We start from the raw sequence: 25,163 nt of genomic DNA, 5'->3' as shown, positions 1-25,163 counted from the left end.
AATATATATTATCAATATAATTTGATTAGGATGATGTATTTGAGTAAAATCAATTTGATTTATTTTCTTATTTGGTTTTTTCTTTGCATTAGTTAGAAATTAGTTTACAAATATATCTTTTTCTCTTTTTTGTTAGAAATTATAAATTTTGGCAAATTTGTTCGGGTAGACCCGACCCGGATCCGAGACTCGCCGGGTCCGGATCCGGAACACCGAATAAAAGACCCGTCGGGTAAACGGGTCGGATCCGGGTCCGGGTCCGGAATAATGAATTCCGGCCCGGACCCGGCCCGTTGACACCCCTAGGTGACCCCCTGGGAAATCCTCGTGTTGCACCCCTCCCTTTTTTGTTTCGAAATCCAAATTTCCCCTTCGTTCTTTATGCTGTAGTAATTTAGCTCCGTCGGAACGATTGCTTTATATTTTGCTTCTCATCGAAGCATGAAGGCGAATCTGAAGGCGCGAGACAAGTCAGGAACGGTACGGCTGGATCGAAGCCCGGATCGTCGGTCAAAGTTGTCGGCGCAAATGTATAAGCGCAAGCGTGAAGGATCAATTTCAGGATAATTGAGAGTTGCGCGACGAGGGAAAAAAAAATGGTGCAAATCAACAAGAAAAAAATGTAAAAGTAAATAAATAAAAGGATGAGGGGAAATTCTTGAATTGACGCTTAAAATGAATTCGGGTCCAGAAAAGCCACACTGCTTCACAGGACGGGGCAGTTTAAAAGAATAAAGCGAAAGGAACATGGCGGGTGCGATCATACCAGCACTAATGCACCGGATCCCATCAGAACTCCGAAGTTAAGCGTGCTTGGGCGAGAGTAGTACTAGGATGGGTGACCCCCTGGGAAGTCCTCGTGTTGCACCCCTCCCTTTTTTGTTTCGAAATCCAAATTTCCCCTTCGTTCTTTATGCTGTAGTAATTTAGCTCCGTCGGAACGATTGCTTTATATTTTGCTTCTCATTGAAGCATGAAGGCGGATCTGAAGGCGCGAGACAAGTCAGGAACGGTACGGCTGGATCGAATCCCGGATCGTCGGTCAAAGTTGTCGGCGCAAATGCATAAGCGCAAGCGTGAAGGATCAATTTCAGGATAATTGAGAGTTGTGCGACGAGGGAAAAAAAAGGTGCAAAGCAACAAGAAAAAAATATAAAAGTAAATAAATAAAAGGATGAGAGGAAATTCATGAATTGACGCTTAGAATGAATTCGGGTCCAGAAAAGCCAAACTGCTTCACAGGACGTGGCAGTTTAAAAGAATAAAGCGAAAGGAACATGGCGGGTGCGATCATACCAGCACTAATGCACCGGATCCCATCAGAACTCCGAAGTTAAGCGTGCTTGGGCGACAGTAGTACTAGGATGGGTGACCCTAGGCCTGTCAACGGGTCGGGTCTAGACCCGGATCCGGATCGGATCGCTGAAATTTTTTCGGGTATGGGTAGGGATTTAATTCCGTTATCCGGATCCGGATCCGTTTTTTCAAACAAAAAAATGGGTCGGATACGGAATATAGTATTCCGACCCGTATTAGACCCGGATCCGGATATAAATGATTTAATAATTTATAAAAAATATATATTATCAATATAATTTGATTAGGATGATGTATTTGAGTAAAATCAATTTGATTTATTTTCTTATTTGGTTTTTTCTTTGCATTAGTTAGAAATTAGTTTACAAATATATTTTTTTCTCTTTTTTGTTAGAAATTATAAATTTTGGCAAATTTGTTCGGGTAGACCCGACCCGGATCCGAGACTCGCCGGGTCCGGATCCGGAACACAGAATAAAAGACCCGTCGGGTAAACGGGTCGGATCCGGGTCCGGGTCCGGAATAATGAATTCCGGCCCGGACCCGGCCCGTTGACATCCCTAGGTGACCCCCTGGGAAATCCTCGTGTTGCACCCCTCCCTTTTTTGTTTCGAAATCCAAATTTCCCCTTCGTTCTTTATGCTGTAGTAATTTAGCTCCGTCGGAACGATTGATTTATATTTTGCTTCTCATCGAAGCATGAAGGCGGATCTGAAGGCGCGAGACAAGTCAGGAACGGTACGGCTGGATCGAAGCCCGGATCGTCGGTCAAAGTTGTCGGCGCAAATGTATAAGTGCAAGCGTGAAGGATCAATTTCAGGATAATTGAGAGTTGCGCGACGAGGGAAAAAAAAATGGTGCAAATCAACAAGAAAAAAATGTAAAAGTAAATAAATAAAAGGATGAGGGGAAATTCTTGAATTGACGCTTAAAATGAATTCGGGTCCAGAAAAGCCACACTGCTTCACAGGACGGGGCAGTTTAAAAGAATAAAGCGAAAGGAACATGGTGGGTGCGATCATACCAGCACTAATGCACCGGATCCCATCAGAACTCCGAAGTTAAGCGTGCTTGGGCGAGAGTAGTACTAGGATGGGTGACCCCCTGGGAAGTTCTCGTGTTGCACCCCTCCCTTTTTTGTTTCGAAATCCAAATTTCCCCTTCGTTCTTTATGCTGTAGTAATTTAGCTCCGTCGGAACGATTGCTTTATATTTTGCTTCTTAACGAAGCATGAAGGCGGATCTGAAGGCGCGAGACAAGTCAGGAACGGTACGGCTGGATCGAAGCCCGGATCGTCGGTCAAAGTTGTCGGCGCAAATGTATAAGCGCAAGCGTGAAGGATCAATTTCAGGATAATTGAGAGTTGTGCGACGAGGGAAAAAAAAGGTGCAAAGCAAGAAGAAAAAAATATAAAAGTAAATAAATAAAAGGATGAGAGGAAATTCATGAATTGACGCTTAGAATGAATTCGGGTCCAGAAAAGCCAAACTGCTTCACAGGACGTGGCAGTTTAAAAGAATAAAGCGAAAGGAACATGGCGGGTGCGATCATACCAGCACTAATGCACCGGATCCCATCAGAACTCCGAAGTTAAGCGTGCTTGGGCGACAGTAGTACTAGGATGGGTGACCCTAGGCCTGTCAACGGGTCGGGTCTAGACCCGGATCCGGATCGGATCGCTGAAATTTTTTCGGGTATGGGTAGGGATTTAATTCCGTTATCCGGATCCGGATCCGTTTTTTCAAAAAAAAAATGGGTCGGATACGGAATATAGTATTCCGACCCGTATTAGACCCGGATCCGGATATAAATGATTTAATAATTTATAAAAAATATATATTATCAATATAATTTGATTAGGATGATGTATTTGAGTAAAATCAATTTGATTTATTTTCTTATTTGGTTTTTTCTTTGCATTAGTTAGAAATTAGTTTACAAATATATTTTTTTCTCTTTTTTGTTAGAAATTATAAATTTTGGCAAATTTGTTCGGGTAGACCCGACCCGGATCCGAGACTCGCCGGGTCCGGATCCGGAACACAGAATAAAAGACCCGTCGGGTAAACGGGTCGGATCCGGGTCCGGGTCCGGAATAATGAATTCCGGCCCGGACCCGGCCCGTTGACACCCCTAGGTGACCCCCTGGGAAATCCTCGTGTTGCACCCCTCCCTTTTTTGTTTCGAAATCCAAATTTCCCCTTCGTTCTTTATGCTGTAGTAATTTAGCTCCGTCGGAACGATTGCTTTATATTTTGCTTCTCATCGAAGCATGAAAGCGAATCTGAAGGCGCGAGACAAGTCAGGAACGGTACGGCTGGATCGAAGCCCGGATCGTCGGTCAAAGTTGTCGGCGCAAATGTATAAGCGCAAGCGTGAAGGATCAATTTCAGGATAATTGAGAGTTGCGCGACGAGGGAAAAAAAAATGGTGCAAATCAACAAGAAAAAAATGTAAAAGTAAATAAATAAAAGGATGAGGGGAAATTCTTGAATTGACGCTTAAAATGAATTCGGGTCCAGAAAAGCCACACTGCTTCACAGGACGGGGCAGTTTAAAAGAATAAAGCGAAAGGAACATGGTGGGTGCGATCATACCAGCACTAATGCACCGGATCCCATCAGAACTCCGAAGTTAAGCGTGCTTGGGCGAGAGTAGTACTAGGATGGGTGACCCCCTGGGAAGTCCTCGTGTTGCACCCCTCCCTTTTTTGTTTCGAAATCCAAATTTCCCCTTCGTTCTTTATGCTGTAGTAATTTAGCTCCGTCGGAACGATTGCTTTATATTTTGCTTCTCATCGAAGCATGAAGGCGGATCTGAAGGCGCGAGACAAGTCAGGAACGGTACGGCTGGATCGAAGCTCGGATCGTCGGTCAAAGTTGTCGGCGCAAATGTATAAGCGCAAGCGTGAAGGATCAATTTCAGGATAATTGAGAGTTGTGCGACGAGGGAAAAAAAGGGTGCAAAGCAACAAGAAAAAAATATAAAAGTAAATAAATAAAAGGATGAGAGGAAATTCATGAATTGACGCTTAGAATGAATTCGGGTCCAGAAAAGCCAAACTGCTTCACAGGACGTGGCAGTTTAAAAGAATAAAGCGAAAGGAACATGGCGGGTGCGATCATACCAGCACTAATGCACCGGATCCCATCAGAACTTCGAAGTTAAGCGTGCTTGGGCGACAGTAGTACTAGGATGGGTGACCCTAGGCCGGTCAACGGGTCGGGTCTACACCCGGATCCGGATCGGATCCCTGAAATTTTTGCGGGTATGGGTAGGGATTTAATTCCGTTATCCGGATCCGGATCCGTTTTTTCAAACAAAAAAACGGGTCGGATACGGAATATAGTATTCCGACCCGTACTAGACCCGGATCCGGATATAAATGATTTAATAATTTATAAAAAATATATATTATCAATATAATTTGATTAGGATGATGTATTTGAGTAAAATCAATTTGATTTATTTTCTTATTTGGTTTTTTCTTTGCATTAGTTAGAAATTAGTTTACAAATATATTTTTTTCTCTTTTTTGTTAGAAATTATAAATTTTGGCAAATTTGTTCGGGTAGACCCGACCCGGATCCGAGATTCGCCGGGTCCGGATCCGGAACACAGAATAAAAGACCCGTCGGGTAAACGGGTCGGATCCGGGTCCGGGTCCGGAATAATGAATTCCGGCCCGGACCCGGCCCGTTGACACCCCTAGGTGACCGCCTGGGAAATCCTCGTGTTGCACCCCTCCCTTTTTTGTTTCGAAATCCAAATTTCCCCTTCGTTCTTTATGCTGTAGTAATTTAGCTCCGTCGGAACGATTGCTTTATATTTTGCTTCTCATCGAAGCATGAAGGCGGATCTGAAGGCGCGAGACAAGTCAGGAACGGTACGGCTGGATCGAAGCCCGGATCGTCGGTCAAAGTTGTCGGCGCAAATGTATAAGTGCAAGCGTGAAGGATCAATTTCAGGATAATTGAGAGTTGCGCGACGAGGGAAAAAAAATGGTGCAAATCAACAAGAAAAAAATGTAAAAGTAAATAAATAAAAGGATGAGGGGAAATTCTTGAATTGACGCTTAAAATGAATTCGGGTCCAGAAAAGCCACACTGCTTCACAGGACGGGGCAGTTTAAAAGAATAAAGCGAAAGGAACATGGTGGGTGTGATCATACCAGCACTAATGCACCGGATCCCATCAGAACTCCGAAGTTAAGCGTGCTTGGGCGAGAGTAGTACTAGGATGGGTGACCCCCTGGGAAGTCCTCGTGTTGCACCCCTCCCTTTTTTGTTTCGAAATCCAAATTTCCCCTTCGTTCTTTATGCTGTAGTAATTTAGCTCCGTCGGAACGATTGCTTTATATTTTGCTTCTTATCGAAGCATGAAGGCGGATCTGAAGGCGCGAGACAAGTCAGGAACGGTACGGCTGGATCGAAGCCCGGATCGTCGGTCAAAGTTGTCGGCGCAAATGTATAAGCGCAAGCGTGAAGGATCAATTTCAGGATAATTGAGAGTTGTGCGACGAGGGAAAAAAAAGGTGCAAAGCAACAAGAAAAAAATATAAAAGTAAATAAATAAAAGGATGAGAGGAAATTCATGAATTGACGCTTAGAATGAATTCGGGTCCAGAAAAGCCAAACTGCTTCACAGGACGTGGCAGTTTAAAAGAATAAAGCGAAAGGAACATGGCGGGTGCGATCATACCAGCACTAATGCACCGGATCCCATCAGAACTCCGAAGTTAAGCGTGCTTGGGCGACAGTAGTACTAGGATGGGTGACCCTAGGCCTGTCAACGGGTCGGGTCTAGACCCGGATCCGGATCGGATCGCTGAAATTTTTTCGGGTATGGGTAGGGATTTAATTCCGTTATCCGGATCCGGATCCGTTTTTTCAAACAAAAAAATGGGTCGGATACGGAATATAGTATTCCGACCCGTATTAGACCCGGATCCGGATATAAATGATTTAATAATTTATAAAAAATATATATTATCAATATAATTTGATTAGGATGATGTATTTGAGTAAAATCAATTTGATTTATTTTCTTATTTGGTTTTTTCTTTGCATTAGTTAGAAATTAGTTTACAAATATATTTTTTTCTCTTTTTTGTTAGAAATTATAAATTTTGGCAAATTTGTTCGGGTAGACCCGACCCGGATCCGAGACTCGCCGGGTCCGGATCCGGAACACAGAATAAAAGACCCGTCGGGTAAACGGGTCGGATCCGGGTCCGGGTCCGGAATAATGAATTCCGGCCCGGACCCGGCCCGTTGACACCCCTAGGTGACCCCCTGGGAAATCCTCGTGTTGCACCCCTCCCTTTTTTGTTTCGAAATCCAAATTTCCCCTTCGTTCTTTATGCTGTAGTAATTTAGCTCCGTCGGAACGATTGCTTTATATTTTGCTTCTCATCGAAGCATGAAGGCGGATCTGAAGGCGCGAGACAAGTCAGGAACGGTACGGCTGGATCGAAGCCCGGATCGTCGGTCAAAGTTGTCGGCGCAAATGTATAAGTGCAAGCGTGAAGGATCAATTTCAGGATAATTGAGAGTTGCGCGACGAGGGAAAAAAAAATGGTGCAAATCAACAAGAAAAAAATGTAAAAGTAAATAAATAAAAGGATGAGGGGAAATTCTTGAATTGACGCTTAAAATGAATTCGGGTCCAGAAAAGCCACACTGCTTCACAGGACGTGGCAGTTTAAAAGAATAAAGCGAAAGGAACATGGCGGGTGCGATCATACCAGCACTAATGCACCGGATCCCATCAGAACTCCGAAGTTAAGCGTGCTTGGGCGACAGTAGTACTAGGATGGGTGACCCTAGGCCGGTCAACGGGTCGGGTCTACACCCGGATCCGGATCGGATCCCTGAAATTTTTGCGGGTATGGGTAGGGATTTAATTCCGTTATCCGGATCCGGATCCGTTTTTTCAAACAAAAAAACGGGTCGGATACGGAATATAGTATTCCGACCCGTACTAGACCCGGATCCGGATATAAATGATTTAATAATTTATAAAAAATATATATTATCAATATAATTTGATTAGGATGATGTATTTGAGTAAAATCAATTTGATTTATTTTCTTATTTGGTTTTTTCTTTGCATTAGTTAGAAATTAGTTTACAAATATATTTTTTTCTCTTTTTTGTTAGAAATTATAAATTTTGGCAAATTTGTTCGGGTAGACCCGACCCGGATCCGAGACTCGCCGGGTCCGGATCCGGAACACAGAATAAAAGACCCGTCGGGTAAACGGGTCGGATCCGGGTCCGGGTCCGGAATAATGAATTCCGGCCCGGACCCGGCCCGTTGACACCCCTAGGTGACCCCCTGGGAAATCCTCGTGTTGCACCCCTCCCTTTTTTGTTTCGAAATCCAAATTTCCCCTTCGTTCTTTATGCTGTAGTAATTTAGCTCCGTCGGAACGATTGCTTTATATTTTGCTTCTCATCGAAGCATGAAGGCGGATCTGAAGGCGCGAGACAAGTCAGGAACGGTACGGCTGGATCGAAGCCCGGATCGTCGGTCAAAGTTGTCGGCGCAAATGTATAAGTGCAAGCGTGAAGGATCAATTTCAGGATAATTGAGAGTTGCGCGACGAGGGAAAAAAAAATGGTGCAAATCAACAAGAAAAAAATGTAAAAGTAAATAAATAAAAGGATGAGGGGAAATTCTTGAATTGACGCTTAAAATGAATTCGGGTCCAGAAAAGCCACACTGCTTCACAGGACGGGGCAGTTTAAAAGAATAAAGCGAAAGGAACATGGTGGGTGCGATCATACCAGCACTAATGCACCGGATCCCATCAGAACTCCGAAGTTAAGCGTGCTTGGGCGAGAGTAGTACTAGGATGGGTGACCCCCTGGGAAGTCCTCGTGTTGCACCCCTCCCTTTTTTGTTTCGAAATCCAAATTTCCCCTTCGTTCTTTATGCTGTAGTAATTTAGCTCCGTCGGAACGATTGCTTTATATTTTGCTTCTCATCGAAGCATGAAGGCGGATCTGAAGGCGCGAGACAAGTCAGGAACGGTACGGCTGGATCGAAGCCCGGATCGTCGGTCAAAGTTGTCGGCGCAAATGTATAAGCGCAAGCGTGAAGGATCAATTTCAGGATAATTGAGAGTTGTGCGACGAGGGAAAAAAAAGGTGCAAAGCAACAAGAAAAAAATATAAAAGTAAATAAATAAAAGGATGAGAGGAAATTCATGAATTGACGCTTAGAATGAATTCGGGTCCAGAAAAGCCAAACTGCTTCACAGGACGTGGCAGTTTAAAAGAATAAAGCGAAAGGAACATGGCGGGTGCGATCATACCAGCACTAATGCACCGGATCCCATCAGAACTTCGAAGTTAAGCGTGCTTGGGCGACAGTAGTACTAGGATGGGTGACCCTAGGCCGGTCAACGGGTCGGGTCTACACCCGGATCCGGATCGGATCCCTGAAATTTTTGCGGGTATGGGTAGGGATTTAATTCCGTTATCCGGATCCGGATCGGTTTTTTCAAACAAAAAAACGGGTCGGATACGGAATATAGTATTCCGACCCGTACTAGACCCGGATCCGGATATAAATGATTTAATAATTTATAAAAAATATATATTATCAATATAATTTGATTAGGATGATGTATTTGAGTAAAATCAATTTGATTTATTTTCTTATTTGGTTTTTTCTTTGCATTAGTTAGAAATTAGTTTACAAATATATTTTTTTCTCTTTTTTGTTAGAAATTATAAATTTTGGCAAATTTGTTCGGGTAGACCCGACCCGGATCCGAGATTCGCCGGGTCCGGATCCGGAACACAGAATAAAAGACCCGTCGGGTAAACGGGTCGGATCCGGGTCCGGGTCCGGAATAATGAATTCCGGCCCGGACCCGGCCCGTTGACACCCCTAGGTGACCGCCTGGGAAATCCTCGTGTTGCACCCCTCCCTTTTTTGTTTCGAAATCCAAATTTCCCCTTCGTTCTTTATGCTGTAGTAATTTAGCTCCGTCGGAACGATTGCTTTATATTTTGCTTCTCATCGAAGCATGAAGGCGGATCTGAAGGCGCGAGACAAGTCAGGAACGGTACGGCTGGATCGAAGCCCGGATCGTCGGTCAAAGTTGTCGGCGCAAATGTATAAGTGCAAGCGTGAAGGATCAATTTCAGGATAATTGAGAGTTGCGCGACGAGGGAAAAAAAATGGTGCAAATCAACAAGAAAAAAATGTAAAAGTAAATAAATAAAAGGATGAGGGGAAATTCTTGAATTGACGCTTAAAATGAATTCGGGTCCAGAAAAGCCACACTGCTTCACAGGACGGGGCAGTTTAAAAGAATAAAGCGAAAGGAACATGGTGGGTGTGATCATACCAGCACTAATGCACCGGATCCCATCAGAACTCCGAAGTTAAGCGTGCTTGGGCGAGAGTAGTACTAGGATGGGTGACCCCCTGGGAAGTCCTCGTGTTGCACCCCTCCCTTTTTTGTTTCGAAATCCAAATTTCCCCTTCGTTCTTTATGCTGTAGTAATTTAGCTCCGTCGGAACGATTGCTTTATATTTTGCTTCTTATCGAAGCATGAAGGCGGATCTGAAGGCGCGAGACAAGTCAGGAACGGTACGGCTGGATCGAAGCCCGGATCGTCGGTCAAAGTTGTCGGCGCAAATGTATAAGCGCAAGCGTGAAGGATCAATTTCAGGATAATTGAGAGTTGTGCGACGAGGGAAAAAAAAGGTGCAAAGCAACAAGAAAAAAATATAAAAGTAAATAAATAAAAGGATGAGAGGAAATTCATGAATTGACGCTTAGAATGAATTCGGGTCCAGAAAAGCCAAACTGCTTCACAGGACGTGGCAGTTTAAAAGAATAAAGCGAAAGGAACATGGCGGGTGCGATCATACCAGCACTAATGCACCGGATCCCATCAGAACTCCGAAGTTAAGCGTGCTTGGGCGACAGTAGTACTAGGATGGGTGACCCTAGGCCTGTCAACGGGTCGGGTCTAGACCCGGATCCGGATCGGATCGCTGAAATTTTTTCGGGTATGGGTAGGGATTTAATTCCGTTATCCGGATCCGGATCCGTTTTTTCAAACAAAAAAATGGGTCGGATACGGAATATAGTATTCCGACCCGTATTAGACCCGGATCCGGATATAAATGATTTAATAATTTATAAAAAATATATATTATCAATATAATTTGATTAGGATGATGTATTTGAGTAAAATCAATTTGATTTATTTTCTTATTTGGTTTTTTCTTTGCATTAGCTAGAAATTTGTTTACAAATATATCTTTTTCTCTTTTTTGTTAGAAATTATAAATTTTGGCAAATTTGTTCGGGTAGACCCGACCCGGATCCGAGACTCGCCGGGTCCGGATCCGGAACACAGAATAAAAGACCCGTCGGGTAAACGGGTCGGATCCGGGTCCGGGTCCGGAATAATGAATTCCGGCCCGGACCCGGCCCGTTGACACCCCTAGGTGACCCCCTGGGAAATCCTCGTGTTGCACCCCTCCCTTTTTTGTTTCGAAATCCAAATTTCCCCTTCGTTCTTTATGCTGTAGTAATTTAGCTCCGTCGGAACGATTGCTTTATATTTTGCTTCTCATCGAAGCATGAAGGCGGATCTGAAGGCGCGAGACAAGTCAGGAACGGTACGGCTGGATCGAAGCCCGGATCGTCGGTCAAAGTTGTCGGCGCAAATGTATAAGTGCAAGCGTGAAGGATCAATTTCAGGATAATTGAGAGTTGCGCGACGAGGGAAAAAAAAATGGTGCAAATCAACAAGAAAAAAATGTAAAAGTAAATAAATAAAAGGATGAGGGGAAATTCTTGAATTGACGCTTAAAATGAATTCGGGTCCAGAAAAGCCACACTGCTTCACAGGACGTGGCAGTTTAAAAGAATAAAGCGAAAGGAACATGGCGGGTGCGATCATACCAGCACTAATGCACCGGATCCCATCAGAACTCCGAAGTTAAGCGTGCTTGGGCGACAGTAGTACTAGGATGGGTGACCCTAGGCCGGTCAACGGGTCGGGTCTACACCCGGATCCGGATCGGATCCCTGAAATTTTTGCGGGTATGGGTAGGGATTTAATTCCGTTATCCGGATCCGGATCCGTTTTTTCAAACAAAAAAACGGGTCGGATACGGAATATAGTATTCCGACCCGTACTAGACCCGGATCCGGATATAAATGATTTAATAATTTATAAAAAATATATATTATCAATATAATTTGATTAGGATGATGTATTTGAGTAAAATCAATTTGATTTATTTTCTTATTTGGTTTTTTCTTTGCATTAGTTAGAAATTAGTTTACAAATATATTTTTTTCTCTTTTTTGTTAGAAATTATAAATTTTGGCAAATTTGTTCGGGTAGACCCGACCCGGATCCGAGACTCGCCGGGTCCGGATCCGGAACACAGAATAAAAGACCCGTCGGGTAAACGGGTCGGATCCGGGTCCGGGTCCGGAATAATGAATTCCGGCCCGGACCCGGCCCGTTGACACCCCTAGGTGACCCCCTGGGAAATCCTCGTGTTGCACCCCTCCCTTTTTTGTTTCGAAATCCAAATTTCCCCTTCGTTCTTTATGCTGTAGTAATTTAGCTCCGTCGGAACGATTGCTTTATATTTTGCTTCTCATCGAAGCATGAAGGCGGATCTGAAGGCGCGAGACAAGTCAGGAACGGTACGGCTGGATCGAAGCCCGGATCGTCGGTCAAAGTTGTCGGCGCAAATGTATAAGTGCAAGCGTGAAGGATCAATTTCAGGATAATTGAGAGTTGCGCGACGAGGGAAAAAAAAATGGTGCAAATCAACAAGAAAAAAATGTAAAAGTAAATAAATAAAAGGATGAGGGGAAATTCTTGAATTGACGCTTAAAATGAATTCGGGTCCAGAAAAGCCACACTGCTTCACAGGACGTGGCAGTTTAAAAGAATAAAGCGAAAGGAACATGGCGGGTGCGATCATACCAGCACTAATGCACCGGATCCCATCAGAACTCCGAAGTTAAGCGTGCTTGGGCGACAGTAGTACTAGGATGGGTGACCCTAGGCCGGTCAACGGGTCGGGTCTACACCCGGATCCGGATCGGATCCCTGAAATTTTTGCGGGTATGGGTAGGGATTTAATTCCGTTATCCGGATCCGGATCCGTTTTTTCAAACAAAAAAACGGGTCGGATACGGAATATAGTATTCCGACCCGTACTAGACCCGGATCCGGATATAAATGATTTAATAATTTATAAAAAATATATATTATCAATATAATTTGATTAGGATGATGTATTTGAGTAAAATCAATTTGATTTATTTTCTTATTTGGTTTTTTCTTTGCATTAGCTAGAAATTTGTTTACAAATATATCTTTTTCTCTTTTTTGTTACAAATTATAAATTTTGGCAAATTTGTTCGGGTAGACCCGACCCGGATCCGAGACTCGCCGGGTCCGGATCCGGAACACCGAATAAAAGACCCGTCGGGTAAACGGGTCGGCTCCGGGTCCGGGTCCGGAATAATGAATTCCGGCCCGGACCCGGCCCGTTGACACCCCTAGGTGACCCCCTGGGAAATCCTCGTGTTGCACCCCTCCCTTTTTTGTTTCGAAATCCAAATTTTCCCTTCGTTCTTTATGCTGTAGTAATTTAGCTCCGTCGGAACGATTGCTTTATATTTTGCTTCTCATCGAAGCATGAAGGCGGATCTGAAGGCGCGAGACAAGTCAGGAACGGTACGGCTGGATCGAAGCCCGGATCGTCGGTCAAAGTTGTCGGCGCAAATGTATAAGCGCAAGCGTGAAGGATCAATTTCAGGATAATTGAGAGTTGCGCGACGAGGGAAAAAAAATGGTGCAAATCAACAAGAAAAAAATATAAAAATAAATAAATAAAAGGATGAGAGGAAATTCATGAATTGACGCTTAGAATGAATTCGGGTCCAGAAAAGCCAAACTGCTTCACAGGACGTGGCAGTTTAAAAGAATAAAGCGAAAGGAACATGGCGGGTGCGATCATACCAGCACTAATGCACCGGATCCCATCAGAACTTCGAAGTTAAGCGTGCTTGGGCGACAGTAGTACTAGGATGGGTGACCCTAGGCCTGTCAACGGGTCGGGTCTACACCCGGATCCGGATCGGATCCCTGAAATTTTTGCGGGTATGGGTAGGGATTTAATTCCGTTATCCGGATCCGGATCCGTTTTTTCAAACAAAAAAACGGGTCGGATACGGAATATAGTATTCCGACCCGTATTAGACCCGGATCCGGATATAAATGATTTAATAATTTATAAAAAATATATATTATCAATATAATTTGATTAGGATGATGTATTTGAGTAAAATCAATTTGATTTATTTTCTTATTTGGTTTTTTCTTTGCATTAGCTAGAAATTTGTTTACAAATATATCTTTTTCTCTTTTTTGTTAGAAATTATAAATTTTGGCAAATTTGTTCGGGTAGACCCGACCCGGATCCGAGACTCGCCGGGTCCGGATCCGGAACACAGAATAAAAGACCCGTCGGGTAAACGGGTCGGATCCGGGTCCGGGTCCGGAATAATGAATTCCGGCCCGGACCCGGCCCGTTGACACCCCTAGGTGACCCCCTGGGAAATCCTCGTGTTGCACCCCTCCCTTTTTTGTTTCGAAATCCAAATTTCCCCTTCGTTCTTTATGCTGTAGTAATTTAGCTCCGTCGGAACGATTGCTTTATATTTTGCTTCTCATCGAAGCATGAAGGCGGATCTGAAGGCGCGAGACAAGTCAGGAACGGTACGGCTGGATCGAAGCCCGGATCGTCGGTCAAAGTTGTCGGCGCAAATGTATAAGCGCAAGCGTGAAGGATCAATTTCAGGATAATTGAGAGTTGTGCGACGAGGGAAAAAAAAGGTGCAAAGCAACAAGAAAAAAATATAAAAGTAAATAAATAAAAGGATGAGAGGAAATTCATGAATTGACGCTTAGAATGAATTCGGGTCCAGAAAAGCCAAACTGCTTCACAGGACGTGGCAGTTTAAAAGAATAAAGCGAAAGGAACATGGCGGGTGCGATCATACCAGCACTAATGCACCGGATCCCATCAGAACTCCGAAGTTAAGCGTGCTTGGGCGACAGTAGTACTAGGATGGGTGACCCTAGGCCTGTCAACGGGTCGGGTCTAGACCCGGATCCGGATCGGATCGCTGAAATTTTTTCGGGTATGGGTAGGGATTTAATTCCGTTATCCGGATCCGGATCCGTTTTTTCAAACAAAAAAACGGGTCGGATACGGAATATAGTATTCCGACCCGTATTAGACCCGGATCCGGATATAAATGATTTAATAATTTATAAAAAATATATATTATCAATATAATTTGATTAGGATGATGTATTTGAGTAAAATCAATTTGATTTATTTTCTTATTTGGTTTTTTCTTTGCATTAGTTAGAAATTAGTTTACAAATATATTTTTTTCTCTTTTTTGTTAGAAATTATAAATTTTGGCAAATTTGTTCGGGTAGACCCGACCCGGATCCGAGACTCGCCGGGTCCGGATCCGGAACACAGAATAAAAGACCCGTCGGGTAAACGGGTCGGATCCGGGTCCGGGTCCGGAATAATGAATTCCGGCCCGGACCCGGCCCGTTGACACCCCTAGGTGACCCCCTGGGAAATCCTCGTGTTGCACCCCTCCCTTTTTTGTTTCGAAATCCAAATTTCCCCTTCGTTCTTTATGCTGTAGTAATTTAGCTCCGTCGGAACGATTGCTTTATATTTTGCTTCTCATCGAAGCATGAAGGCGGATCTGAAGGCGCGAGACAAGTCAGGAACGGTACGGCTGGATCGAAGCCCGGATCGTCGGTCAAAGTTGTCGGCGCAAATGTATAAGTGCAAGCGTGAAGGATCAATTTCAGGATAATTGAGAGTTGCGCGACGAGGGAAAAAAAAATGGTGCAAATCAACAAGAAAAAAATGTAAAAGTAAATAAATAAAAGGATGAGGGGAAATTCTTGAATTGACGCTTAAAATGAATTCGGGTCCAGAAAAGCCACACTGCTTCACAGGACGGGGCAGTTTAAAAGAATAAAGCGAAAGGAACATGGTGGGTGCGATCATACCAGCACTAATGCACCGGATCCCATCAGAACTTCGAAGTTAAGCGTGCTTGGGCGACAGTAGTACTAGGATGGGTGACCCCCTGGGAAGTCCTCGTGTTGCACCCCTCCCTTTTTTGTTTCGAAATCCAAATTTCCCCTTCGTTCTTTATGCTGTAGTAATTTAGCTCCGTCGGAACGATTGCTTTATATTTTGCTTCTTATCGAAGCATGAAGGCGGATCTGAAGGCGCGAGACAAGTCAGGAACGGTACGGCTGGATCGAAGCCCGGATCGTCGGTCAAAGTTGTCGGCGCAAATGTATAAGCGCAAGCGTGAAGGATCAATTTCAGGATAATTGAGAGTTGTGCGACGAGGGAAAAAAAAGGTGCAAAGCAACAAGAAAAAAATATAAAAGTAAATAAATAAAAGGATGAGAGGAAATTCATGAATTGACGCTTAGAATGAATTCGGGTCCAGAAAAGCCAAACTGCTTCACAGGACGTGGCAGTTTAAAAGAATAAAGCGAAAGGAACATGGCGGGTGCGATCATACCAGCACTAATGCACCGGATCCCATCAGAACTTCGAAGTTAAGCGTGCTTGGGCGACAGTAGTACTAGGATGGGTGACCCTAGGCCGGTTAACGGGTCGGGTCTACACCCGGATCCGGATCGGATCCCTGAAATTTTTGCTGGTATGGGTAGGGATTTAATTCCGTTATCCGGATCCGGATCCGTTTTTTCAAACAAAAAAACGGGTCGGATACGGAATATAGTATTCCGACCCGTACTAGACCCGGATCCGGATATAAATGATTTAATAATTTATAAAAAATATATATTATCAATATAATTTGATTAGCATGATGTATTTGAGTAAAATCAATTTGATTTATTTTCTTATTTGGTTTTTTCTTTGCATTAGCTAGAAATTAGTTTACAAATATATCTTTTTCTCTTTTTTGTTAGAAATTATAAATTTTGGCAAATTTGTTCGGGTAGACCCGACCCGGATCCGAGACTCGCCGGGTCCGGATCCGGAACACCGAATAAAAGACCCGTCGGGTAAACGGGTCAGATCCGGGTCCGGGTCCGGAATAAAGAATTCCGGCCCGGACCCGGCCCGTTGACACCCCTAGGTGACCCCCTGGGAAATCCTCGTGTTGCACCCCTCCCTTTTTTGTTTCGAAATCCAAATTTTCCCTTCGTTCTTTATGCTGTAGTAATTTAGCTCCGTCGGAACGATTGTTTTATATTTTGCTTCTCATCGAAGCATGAAGGCGGATCTGAAGGCGCGAGACAAGTCAGGAACGGTACGGCTGAATCGAAGCCCGGATCGTCGGTCAATGTTGTCGGCGCAAATGCATAAGCGCAAGCGTGAAGGATCAATTTCAGGATAATTGAGAGTTGTGCGACGAGGGAAAAAAAAGGTGCAAAGCAACAAGAAAAAAATATAAAAATAAATAAATAAAAGGATGAGAGGAAATTCATGAATTGACGCTTAGAATGAATTCGGGTCCAGAAAAGCCAAACTGCTTCACAGGACGTGGCAGTTTAAAAGAATAAAGCGAAAGGAACATGGCGGGTGTGATCATACCAGCACTAATGCACCGGATCCCATCAGAACTTCGAAGTTAAGCGTGCTTGGGCGACAGTAGTACTAGGATGGGTGACCCTAGGCCGGTCAACGGGTCGGGTCTACACCCGGATCCGGATCGGATCCCTGAAATTTTTGCGGGTATGGGTAGGGATTTAATTCCGTTATCCGGATCCGGATCCGTTTTTTCAAACAAAAAAACGGGTCGGATACGGAATATAGTATTCCGACCCGTATTAGACCCGGATCCGGATATAAATGATTTAATAATTTATAAAAAATATATATTATCAATATAATTTGATTAGGATGATGTATTTGAGTAAAATCAATTTGATTTATTTTCTTATTTGGTTTTTTCTTTGCATTAGCTAGAAATTTGTTTACAAATATATCTTTTTCTCTTTTTTGTTACAAATTATAAATTTTGGCAAATTTGTTCGGGTAGACCCGACCCGGATCCGAGACTCGCCGGGTCCGGATCCGGAACACCGAATAAAAGACCCGTCGGGTAAACGGGTCGGCTCCGGGTCCGGGTCCGGAATAATGAATTCCGGCCCGGACCCGGCCCGTTGACACCCCTAGGTGACCCCCTGGGAAATCCTCGTGTTGCACCCCTCCCTTTTTTGTTTCGAAATCCAAATTTTCCCTTCGTTCTTTATGCTGTAGTAATTTAGCTCCGTCGGAACGATTGCTTTATATTTTGCTTCTCATCGAAGCATGAAGGCGGATCTGAAGGCGCGAGACAAGTCAGGAACGGTACGGCTGGATCGAAGCCCGGATCGTCGGTCAAAGTTGTCGGCGCAAATGTATAAGCGCAAGCGTGAAGGATCAATTTCAGGATAATTGAGAGTTGCGCGACGAGGGAAAAAAAATGGTGCAAATCAACAAGAAAAAAATGTAAAAGTAAATAAATAAAAGGATGAGGGGAAATTCTTGAATTGACGCTTAAAATGAATTCGGGTCCAGAAAAGCCACACTGCTTCACAGGACGGGGCAGTTTAAAAGAATAAAGCGAAAGGAACATGGCGGGTGCGATCATACCAGCACTAATGCACCGGATCCCATCAGAACTCCGAAGTTAAGCGTGCTTGGGCGAGAGTAGTACTAGGATGGGTGACCCCCTGGGAAGTCCTCGTGTTGCACCCCTCCCTTTTTTGTTTCGAAATCCAAATTTCCCCTTCGTTCTTTATGCTGTAGTAATTTAGCTCCGTCGGAACGATTGCTTTATATTTTGTTTCTCATCGAAGCATGAAGGCGGATCTGAAGGCGCGAGACAAGTCAGGAACGGTACGGCTGGATCGAAGCCCGGATCGTCGGTCAAAGTTGTCGGCGCAAATGTATAAGCGCAAGCGTGAAGGATCAATTTCAGGATAATTGAGAGTTGTGCGACGAGGGAAAAAAAAGGTGCAAAGCAACAAGAAAAAAATATAAAAGTAAATAAATAAAAGGATGAGAGGAAATTCATGAATTGACGCTTAGAATGAATTCGGGTCCAGAAAAGCCAAACTGCTTCACAGGACGTGGCAGTTTAAAAGAATAAAGCGAAAGGAACATGGCGGGTGCGATCATACCAGCACTAATGCACCGGATCCCATCAGAACTTCGAAGTTAAGCGTGCTTGGGCGACAGTAGTACTAGGATGGGTGACCCTAGGCCGGTCAACGGGTCGGGTCTACACCCGGATCCGGATCGGATCCCTGAAATTTTTGCGGGTATGGGTAGGGATTTAATTCCGTTATCCGGATCCGGATCCGTTTTTTCAAACAAAAAAACGGGTCGGATACGGAATATAGTATTCCGACCCGTACTAGACCCGGATCCGGATATAAATGATTTAATAATTTATAAAAAATATATATTATCAATATAATTTGATTAGGATGATGTATTTGAGTAAAATCAATTTGATTTATTTTCTTATTTGGTTTTTTCTTTGCATTAGTTAGAAATTAGTTTACAAATATATTTTTTTCTCTTTTTTGTTAGAAATTATAAATTTTGGCAAATTTGTTCGGGTAGACCCGACCCGGATCCGAGATTCGCCGGGTCCGGATCCGGAACACAGAATAAAAGACCCGTCGGGTAAACGGGTCGGATCCGGGTCCGGGTCCGGAATAATGAATTCCGGCCCGGACCCGGCCCGTTGACACCCCTAGGTGACCGCCTGGGAAATCCTCGTGTTGCACCCCTCCCTTTTTTGTTTCGAAATCCAAATTTCCCCTTCGTTCTTTATGCTGTAGTAATTTAGCTCCGTCGGAACGATTGCTTTATATTTTGCTTCTCATCGAAGCATGAAGGCGGATCTGAAGGCGCGAGACAAGTCAGGAACGGTACGGCTGGATCGAAGCCCGGATCGTCGGTCAAAGTTGTCGGCGCAAATGTATAAGTGCAAGCGTGAAGGATCAATTTCAGGATAATTGAGAGTTGCGCGACGAGGGAAAAAAAATGGTGCAAATCAACAAGAAAAAAATGTAAAAGTAAATAAATAAAAGGATGAGGGGAAATTCTTGAATTGACGCTTAAAATGAATTCGGGTCCAGAAAAGCCACACTGCTTCACAGGACGGGGCAGTTTAAAAGAATAAAGCGAAAGGAACATGGTGGGTGCGATCATACCAGCACTAATGCACCGGATCCCATCAGAACTCCGAAGTTAAGCGTGCTTGGGCGAGAGTAGTACTAGGATGGGTGACCCCCTGGGAAGTCCTCGTGTTGCACCCCTCCCTTTTTTGTTTCGAAATCCAAATTTCCCCTTCGTTCTTTATGCTGTAGTAATTTAGCTCCGTCGGAACGATTGCTTTATATTTTGCTTCTTATCGAAGCATGAAGGCGGATCTGAAGGCGCGAGACAAGTCAGGAACGGTACGGCTGGATCGAAGCCCGGATCGTCGGTCAAAGTTGTCGGCGCAAATGTATAAGCGCAAGCGTGAAGGATCAATTTCAGGATAATTGAGAGTTGTGCGACGAGGGAAAAAAAAGGTGCAAAGCAACAAGAAAAAAATATAAAAGTAAATAAATAAAAGGATGAGAGGAAATTCATGAATTGACGCTTAGAATGAATTCGGGTCCAGAAAAGCCAAACTGCTTCACAGGACGTGGCAGTTTAAAAGAATAAAGCGAAAGGAACATGGCGGGTGCGATCATACCAGCACAAATGCACCGAATCCCATCAGAACTCCGAAGTTAAGCGTGCTTGGGCGACAGTAGTACTAGGATGGGTGACCCTAGGCCTGTCAACGGGTCGGGTCTAGACCCGGATCCGGATCGGATCGCTGAAATTTTTTCGGGTATGGGTAGGGATTTAATTCCGTTATCCGGATCCGGATCCGTTTTTTCAAACAAAAAAATGGGTCGGATACGGAATATAGTATTCCGACCCGTATTAGACCCGGATCCGGATATAAATGATTTAATAATTTATAAAAAATATATATTATCAATATAATTTGATTAGGATGATGTATTTGAGTAAAATCAATTTGATTTATTTTCTTATTTGGTTTTTTCTTTGCATTAGTTAGAAATTAGTTTACAAATATATTTTTTTCTCTTTTTTGTTAGAAATTATAAATTTTGGCAAATTTGTTCGGGTAGACCCGACCCGGATCCGAGACTCGCCGGGTCCGGATCCGGAACACAGAATAAAAGACCCGTCGGGTAAACGGGTCGGATCCGGGTCCGGGTCCGGAATAATGAATTCCGGCCCGGACCCGGCCCGTTGACACCCCTAGGTGACCCCCTGGGAAATCCTCGTGTTGCACCCCTCCCTTTTTTGTTTCGAAATCCAAATTTCCCCTTCGTTCTTTATGCTGTAGTAATTTAGCTCCGTCGGAACGATTGCTTTATATTTTGCTTCTCATCGAAGCATGAAGGCGGATCTGAAGGCGCGAGACAAGTCAGGAACGGTACGGCTGGATCGAAGCCCGGATCGTCGGTCAAAGTTGTCGGCGCAAATGTATAAGCGCAAGCGTGAAGGATCAATTTCAGGATAATTGAGAGTTGCGCGACGAGGGAAAAAAAATGGTGCAAATCAACAAGAAAAAAATGTAAAAGTAAATAAATAAAAGGATGAGGGGAAATTCTTGAATTGACGCTTAAAATGAATTCGGGTCCAGAAAAGCCACACTGCTTCACAGGACGGGGCAGTTTAAAAGAATAAAGCGAAAGGAACATGGCGGGTGCGATCATACCAGCACTAATGCACCGGATCCCATCAGAACTCCGAAGTTAAGCGTGCTTGGGCGAGAGTAGTACTAGGATGGGTGACCCTAGGCCTGTCAACGGGTCGGGTCTAGACCCGGATCCGGATCGGATCGCTGAAATTTTTTCGGGTATGGGTAGGGATTTAATTCCGTTATCCGGATCCGGATCCGTTTTTTCAAACAAAAAAACGGGTCGGATACGGAATATAGTATTCCGACCCGTATTAGACCCGGATCCGGATATAAATGATTTAATAATTTATAAAAAATATATATTATCAATATAATTTGATTAGGATGATGTATTTGAGTAAAATCAATTTGATTTATTTTCTTATTTGGTTTTTTCTTTGCATTAGTTAGAAATTAGTTTACAAATATATTTTTTTCTCTTTTTTGTTAGAAATTATAAATTTTGGCAAATTTGTTCGGGTAGACCCGACCCGGATCCGAGACTCGCCGGGTCCGGATCCGGAACACAGAATAAAAGACCCGTCGGGTAAACGGGTCGGATCCGGGTCCGGGTCCGGAATAATGAATTCCGGCCCGGACCCGGCCCGTTGACACCCCTAGGTGACCCCCTGGGAAATCCTCGTGTTGCACCCCTCCCTTTTTTGTTTCGAAATCCAAATTTCCCCTTCGTTCTTTATGCTGTAGTAATTTAGCTCCGTCGGAACGATTGCTTTATATTTTGCTTCTCATCGAAGCATGAAGGCGGATCTGAAGGCGCGAGACAAGTCAGGAACGGTACGGCTGGATCGAAGCCCGGATCGTCGGTCAAAGTTGTCGGCGCAAATGTATAAGTGCAAGCGTGAAGGATCAATTTCAGGATAATTGAGAGTTGCGCGACGAGGGAAAAAAAAATGGTGCAAATCAACAAGAAAAAAATGTAAAAGTAAATAAATAAAAGGATGAGGGGAAATTCTTGAATTGACGCTTAAAATGAATTCGGGTCCAGAAAAGCCACACTGCTTCACAGGACGGGGCAGTTTAAAAGAATAAAGCGAAAGGAACATGGTGGGTGCGATCATACCAGCACTAATGCACCGGATCCCATCAGAACTTCGAAGTTAAGCGTGCTTGGGCGACAGTAGTACTAGGATGGGTGACCCCCTGGGAAGTCCTCGTGTTGCACCCCTCCCTTTTTTGTTTCGAAATCCAAATTTCCCCTTCGTTCTTTATGCTGTAGTAATTTAGCTCCGTCGGAACGATTGCTTTATATTTTGCTTCTTATCGAAGCATGAAGGCGGATCTGAAGGCGCGAGACAAGTCAGGAACGGTACGGCTGGATCGAAGCCCGGATCGTCGGTCAAAGTTGTCGGCGCAAATGTATAAGCGCAAGCGTGAAGGATCAATTTCAGGATAATTGAGAGTTGTGCGACGAGGGAAAAAAAAGGTGCAAAGCAACAAGAAAAAAATATAAAAGTAAATAAATAAAAGGATGAGAGGAAATTCATGAATTGACGCTTAGAATGAATTCGGGTCCAGAAAAGCCAAACTGCTTCACAGGACGTGGCAGTTTAAAAGAATAAAGCGAAAGGAACATGGCGGGTGCGATCATACCAGCACTAATGCACCGGATCCCATCAGAACTTCGAAGTTAAGCGTGCTTGGGCGACAGTAGTACTAGGATGGGTGACCCTAGGCCGGTCAACGGGTCGGGTCTACACCCGGATCCGGATCGGATCCCTGAAATTTTTGCTGGTATGGGTAGGGATTTAATTCCGTTATCCGGATCCGGATCCGTTTTTTCAAACAAAAAAACGGGTCGGATACGGAATATAGTATTCCGACCCGTACTAGACCCGGATCCGGATATAAATGATTTAATAATTTATAAAAAATATATATTATCAATATAATTTGATTAGCATGATGTATTTGAGTAAAATCAATTTGATTTATTTTCTTATTTGGTTTTTTCTTTGCATTAGCTAGAAATTAGTTTACAAATATATCTTTTTCTCTTTTTTGTTAGAAATTATAAATTTTGGCAAATTTGTTCGGGTAGACCCGACACGGATCCGAGACTCGCCGGGTCCGGATCCGGAACACCGAATAAAAGACCCGTCGGGTAAACGGGTCGGATCCGGGTCCGGGTCCGGAATAAAGAATTCCGGCCCGGACCCGGCCCGTTGACACCCCTAGGTGACCCCCTGGGAAATCCTCGTGTTGCACCCCTCCCTTTTTTGTTTCGAAATCCAAATTTTCCCTTCGTTCTTTATGCTGTAGTAATTTAGCTCCGTCGGAACGATTGTTTTATATTTTGCTTCTCATCGAAGCATGAAGGCGGATCTGAAGGCGCGAGACAAGTCAGGAACGGTACGGCTGAATCGAAGCCCGGATCGTCGGTCAATGTTGTCGGCGCAAATGCATAAGCGCAAGCGTGAAGGATCAATTTCAGGATAATTGAGAGTTGTGCGACGAGGGAAAAAAAAGGTGCAAAGCAACAAGAAAAAAATATAAAAATAAATAAATAAAAGGATGAGAGGAAATTCATGAATTGACGCTTAGAATGAATTCGGGTCCAGAAAAGCCAAACTGCTTCACAGGACGTGGCAGTTTAAAAGAATAAAGCGAAAGGAACATGGCGGGTGTGATCATACCAGCACTAATGCACCGGATCCCATCAGAACTTCGAAGTTAAGCGTGCTTGGGCGACAGTAGTACTAGGATGGGTGACCCTAGGCCGGTCAACGGGTCGGGTCTACACCCGGATCCGGATCGGATCCCTGAAATTTTTGCGGGTATGGGTAGGGATTTAATTCCGTTATCCGGATCCGGATCCGTTTTTTCAAACAAAAAAACGGGTCGGATACGGAATATAGTATTCCGACCCGTATTAGACCCGGATCCGGATATAAATGATTTAATAATTTATAAAAAATATATATTATCAATATAATTTGATTAGGATGATGTATTTGAGTAAAATCAATTTGATTTATTTTCTTATTTGGTTTTTTCTTTGCATTAGCTAGAAATTTGTTTACAAATATATCTTTTTCTCTTTTTTGTTACAAATTATAAATTTTGGCAAATTTGTTCGGGTAGACCCGACCCGGATCCGAGACTCGCCGGGTCCGGATCCGGAACACCGAATAAAAGACCCGTCGGGTAAACGGGTCGGCTCCGGGTCCGGGTCCGGAATAATGAATTCCGGCCCGGACCCGGCCCGTTGACACCCCTAGGTGACCCCCTGGGAAATCCTCGTGTTGCACCCCTCCCTTTTTTGTTTCGAAATCCAAATTTTCCCTTCGTTCTTTATGCTGTAGTAATTTAGCTCCGTCGGAACGATTGCTTTATATTTTGCTTCTCATCGAAGCATGAAGGCGGATCTGAAGGCGCGAGACAAGTCAGGAACGGTACGGCTGGATCGAAGCCCGGATCGTCGGTCAAAGTTGTCGGCGCAAATGTATAAGCGCAAGCGTGAAGGATCAATTTCAGGATAATTGAGAGTTGCGCGACGAGGGAAAAAAAATGGTGCAAATCAACAAGAAAAAAATGTAAAAGTAAATAAATAAAAGGATGAGGGGAAATTCTTGAATTGACGCTTAAAATGAATTCGGGTCCAGAAAAGCCACACTGCTTCACAGGACGGGGCAGTTTAAAAGAATAAAGCGAAAGGAACATGGCGGGTGCGATCATACCAGCACTAATGCACCGGATCCCATCAGAACTCCGAAGTTAAGCGTGCTTGGGCGAGAGTAGTACTAGGATGGGTGACCCCCTGGGAAGTCCTCGTGTTGCACCCCTCCCTTTTTTGTTTCGAAATCCAAATTTCCCCTTCGTTCTTTATGCTGTAGTAATTTAGCTCCGTCGGAACGATTGCTTTATATTTTGCTTCTCATCGAAGCATGAAGGCGGATCTGAAGGCGCGAGACAAGTCAGGAACGGTACGGCTGGATCGAAGCCCGGATCGTCGGTCAAAGTTGTCGGCGCAAATGTATA

The 25,163-nt window shown here is 44.0% G+C and overlaps 11 non-coding genes and 18 pseudogenes across 11 annotated transcripts; all 29 read left to right on the top strand.

Moving 5' to 3' along the window:
- Positions 1–752: 752 nt before the first annotated feature.
- LOC140019030 (5S ribosomal RNA) lies at positions 753–871 on the top strand. The gene has a single exon (XR_011824581.1). It is a non-coding gene; the product is annotated as a 5S ribosomal RNA (ribosomal RNA).
- Positions 872–1,282: 411 nt separating this feature from the next.
- On the top strand, positions 1,283–1,400 carry LOC140018711 (5S ribosomal RNA; annotated as a pseudogene).
- Positions 1,401–2,327: 927 nt separating this feature from the next.
- On the top strand, positions 2,328–2,446 carry LOC140020871 (5S ribosomal RNA). The gene has a single exon (XR_011824841.1). It is a non-coding gene; the product is annotated as a 5S ribosomal RNA (ribosomal RNA).
- Positions 2,447–2,857: 411 nt separating this feature from the next.
- LOC140018710 (5S ribosomal RNA) lies at positions 2,858–2,975 on the top strand (annotated as a pseudogene).
- A 926-nt stretch (positions 2,976–3,901) lies between these two features.
- Positions 3,902–4,020, top strand: LOC140019019 (5S ribosomal RNA). Its single transcript, XR_011824580.1, has one exon. It is a non-coding gene; the product is annotated as a 5S ribosomal RNA (ribosomal RNA).
- Positions 4,021–4,431: 411 nt separating this feature from the next.
- On the top strand, positions 4,432–4,549 carry LOC140019626 (5S ribosomal RNA; annotated as a pseudogene).
- Positions 4,550–5,475: 926 nt separating this feature from the next.
- On the top strand, positions 5,476–5,594 carry LOC140017548 (5S ribosomal RNA). The gene has a single exon (XR_011823856.1). It is a non-coding gene; the product is annotated as a 5S ribosomal RNA (ribosomal RNA).
- A 411-nt stretch (positions 5,595–6,005) lies between these two features.
- Positions 6,006–6,123, top strand: LOC140018709 (5S ribosomal RNA; annotated as a pseudogene).
- Positions 6,124–7,050: 927 nt separating this feature from the next.
- On the top strand, positions 7,051–7,168 carry LOC140018238 (5S ribosomal RNA; annotated as a pseudogene).
- A 927-nt stretch (positions 7,169–8,095) lies between these two features.
- On the top strand, positions 8,096–8,214 carry LOC140019007 (5S ribosomal RNA). The gene has a single exon (XR_011824579.1). It is a non-coding gene; the product is annotated as a 5S ribosomal RNA (ribosomal RNA).
- Positions 8,215–8,625: 411 nt separating this feature from the next.
- On the top strand, positions 8,626–8,743 carry LOC140019625 (5S ribosomal RNA; annotated as a pseudogene).
- Positions 8,744–9,669: 926 nt separating this feature from the next.
- Positions 9,670–9,788, top strand: LOC140017547 (5S ribosomal RNA). Its single transcript, XR_011823855.1, has one exon. It is a non-coding gene; the product is annotated as a 5S ribosomal RNA (ribosomal RNA).
- A 411-nt stretch (positions 9,789–10,199) lies between these two features.
- LOC140018708 (5S ribosomal RNA) lies at positions 10,200–10,317 on the top strand (annotated as a pseudogene).
- Positions 10,318–11,244: 927 nt separating this feature from the next.
- Positions 11,245–11,362, top strand: LOC140018237 (5S ribosomal RNA; annotated as a pseudogene).
- Positions 11,363–12,289: 927 nt separating this feature from the next.
- Positions 12,290–12,407, top strand: LOC140018236 (5S ribosomal RNA; annotated as a pseudogene).
- Positions 12,408–13,333: 926 nt separating this feature from the next.
- Positions 13,334–13,457, top strand: LOC140020054 (5S ribosomal RNA; annotated as a pseudogene).
- A 919-nt stretch (positions 13,458–14,376) lies between these two features.
- Positions 14,377–14,494, top strand: LOC140018707 (5S ribosomal RNA; annotated as a pseudogene).
- Positions 14,495–15,421: 927 nt separating this feature from the next.
- On the top strand, positions 15,422–15,540 carry LOC140018143 (5S ribosomal RNA). The gene has a single exon (XR_011824445.1). It is a non-coding gene; the product is annotated as a 5S ribosomal RNA (ribosomal RNA).
- A 411-nt stretch (positions 15,541–15,951) lies between these two features.
- LOC140019268 (5S ribosomal RNA) lies at positions 15,952–16,069 on the top strand (annotated as a pseudogene).
- A 925-nt stretch (positions 16,070–16,994) lies between these two features.
- LOC140020430 (5S ribosomal RNA) lies at positions 16,995–17,112 on the top strand (annotated as a pseudogene).
- Positions 17,113–18,038: 926 nt separating this feature from the next.
- On the top strand, positions 18,039–18,157 carry LOC140018995 (5S ribosomal RNA). The gene has a single exon (XR_011824577.1). It is a non-coding gene; the product is annotated as a 5S ribosomal RNA (ribosomal RNA).
- Positions 18,158–18,568: 411 nt separating this feature from the next.
- Positions 18,569–18,686, top strand: LOC140019624 (5S ribosomal RNA; annotated as a pseudogene).
- A 926-nt stretch (positions 18,687–19,612) lies between these two features.
- LOC140018984 (5S ribosomal RNA) lies at positions 19,613–19,731 on the top strand. The gene has a single exon (XR_011824576.1). It is a non-coding gene; the product is annotated as a 5S ribosomal RNA (ribosomal RNA).
- Positions 19,732–20,142: 411 nt separating this feature from the next.
- Positions 20,143–20,260, top strand: LOC140020674 (5S ribosomal RNA; annotated as a pseudogene).
- Positions 20,261–21,186: 926 nt separating this feature from the next.
- On the top strand, positions 21,187–21,304 carry LOC140018210 (5S ribosomal RNA; annotated as a pseudogene).
- A 927-nt stretch (positions 21,305–22,231) lies between these two features.
- LOC140018142 (5S ribosomal RNA) lies at positions 22,232–22,350 on the top strand. Its single transcript, XR_011824444.1, has one exon. It is a non-coding gene; the product is annotated as a 5S ribosomal RNA (ribosomal RNA).
- Positions 22,351–22,761: 411 nt separating this feature from the next.
- On the top strand, positions 22,762–22,879 carry LOC140019623 (5S ribosomal RNA; annotated as a pseudogene).
- A 925-nt stretch (positions 22,880–23,804) lies between these two features.
- LOC140020429 (5S ribosomal RNA) lies at positions 23,805–23,922 on the top strand (annotated as a pseudogene).
- Positions 23,923–24,848: 926 nt separating this feature from the next.
- Positions 24,849–24,967, top strand: LOC140018973 (5S ribosomal RNA). Its single transcript, XR_011824575.1, has one exon. It is a non-coding gene; the product is annotated as a 5S ribosomal RNA (ribosomal RNA).
- Positions 24,968–25,163: the final 196 nt, after the last annotated feature.

This window comes from Coffea arabica, chromosome 11c (assembly GCF_036785885.1).
Source record: "Coffea arabica cultivar ET-39 chromosome 11c, Coffea Arabica ET-39 HiFi, whole genome shotgun sequence".
NCBI lineage: Eukaryota > Viridiplantae > Streptophyta > Magnoliopsida > Gentianales > Rubiaceae > Coffea > Coffea arabica.
This window is presented reverse-complemented; position numbering and strand designations above follow the sequence as displayed.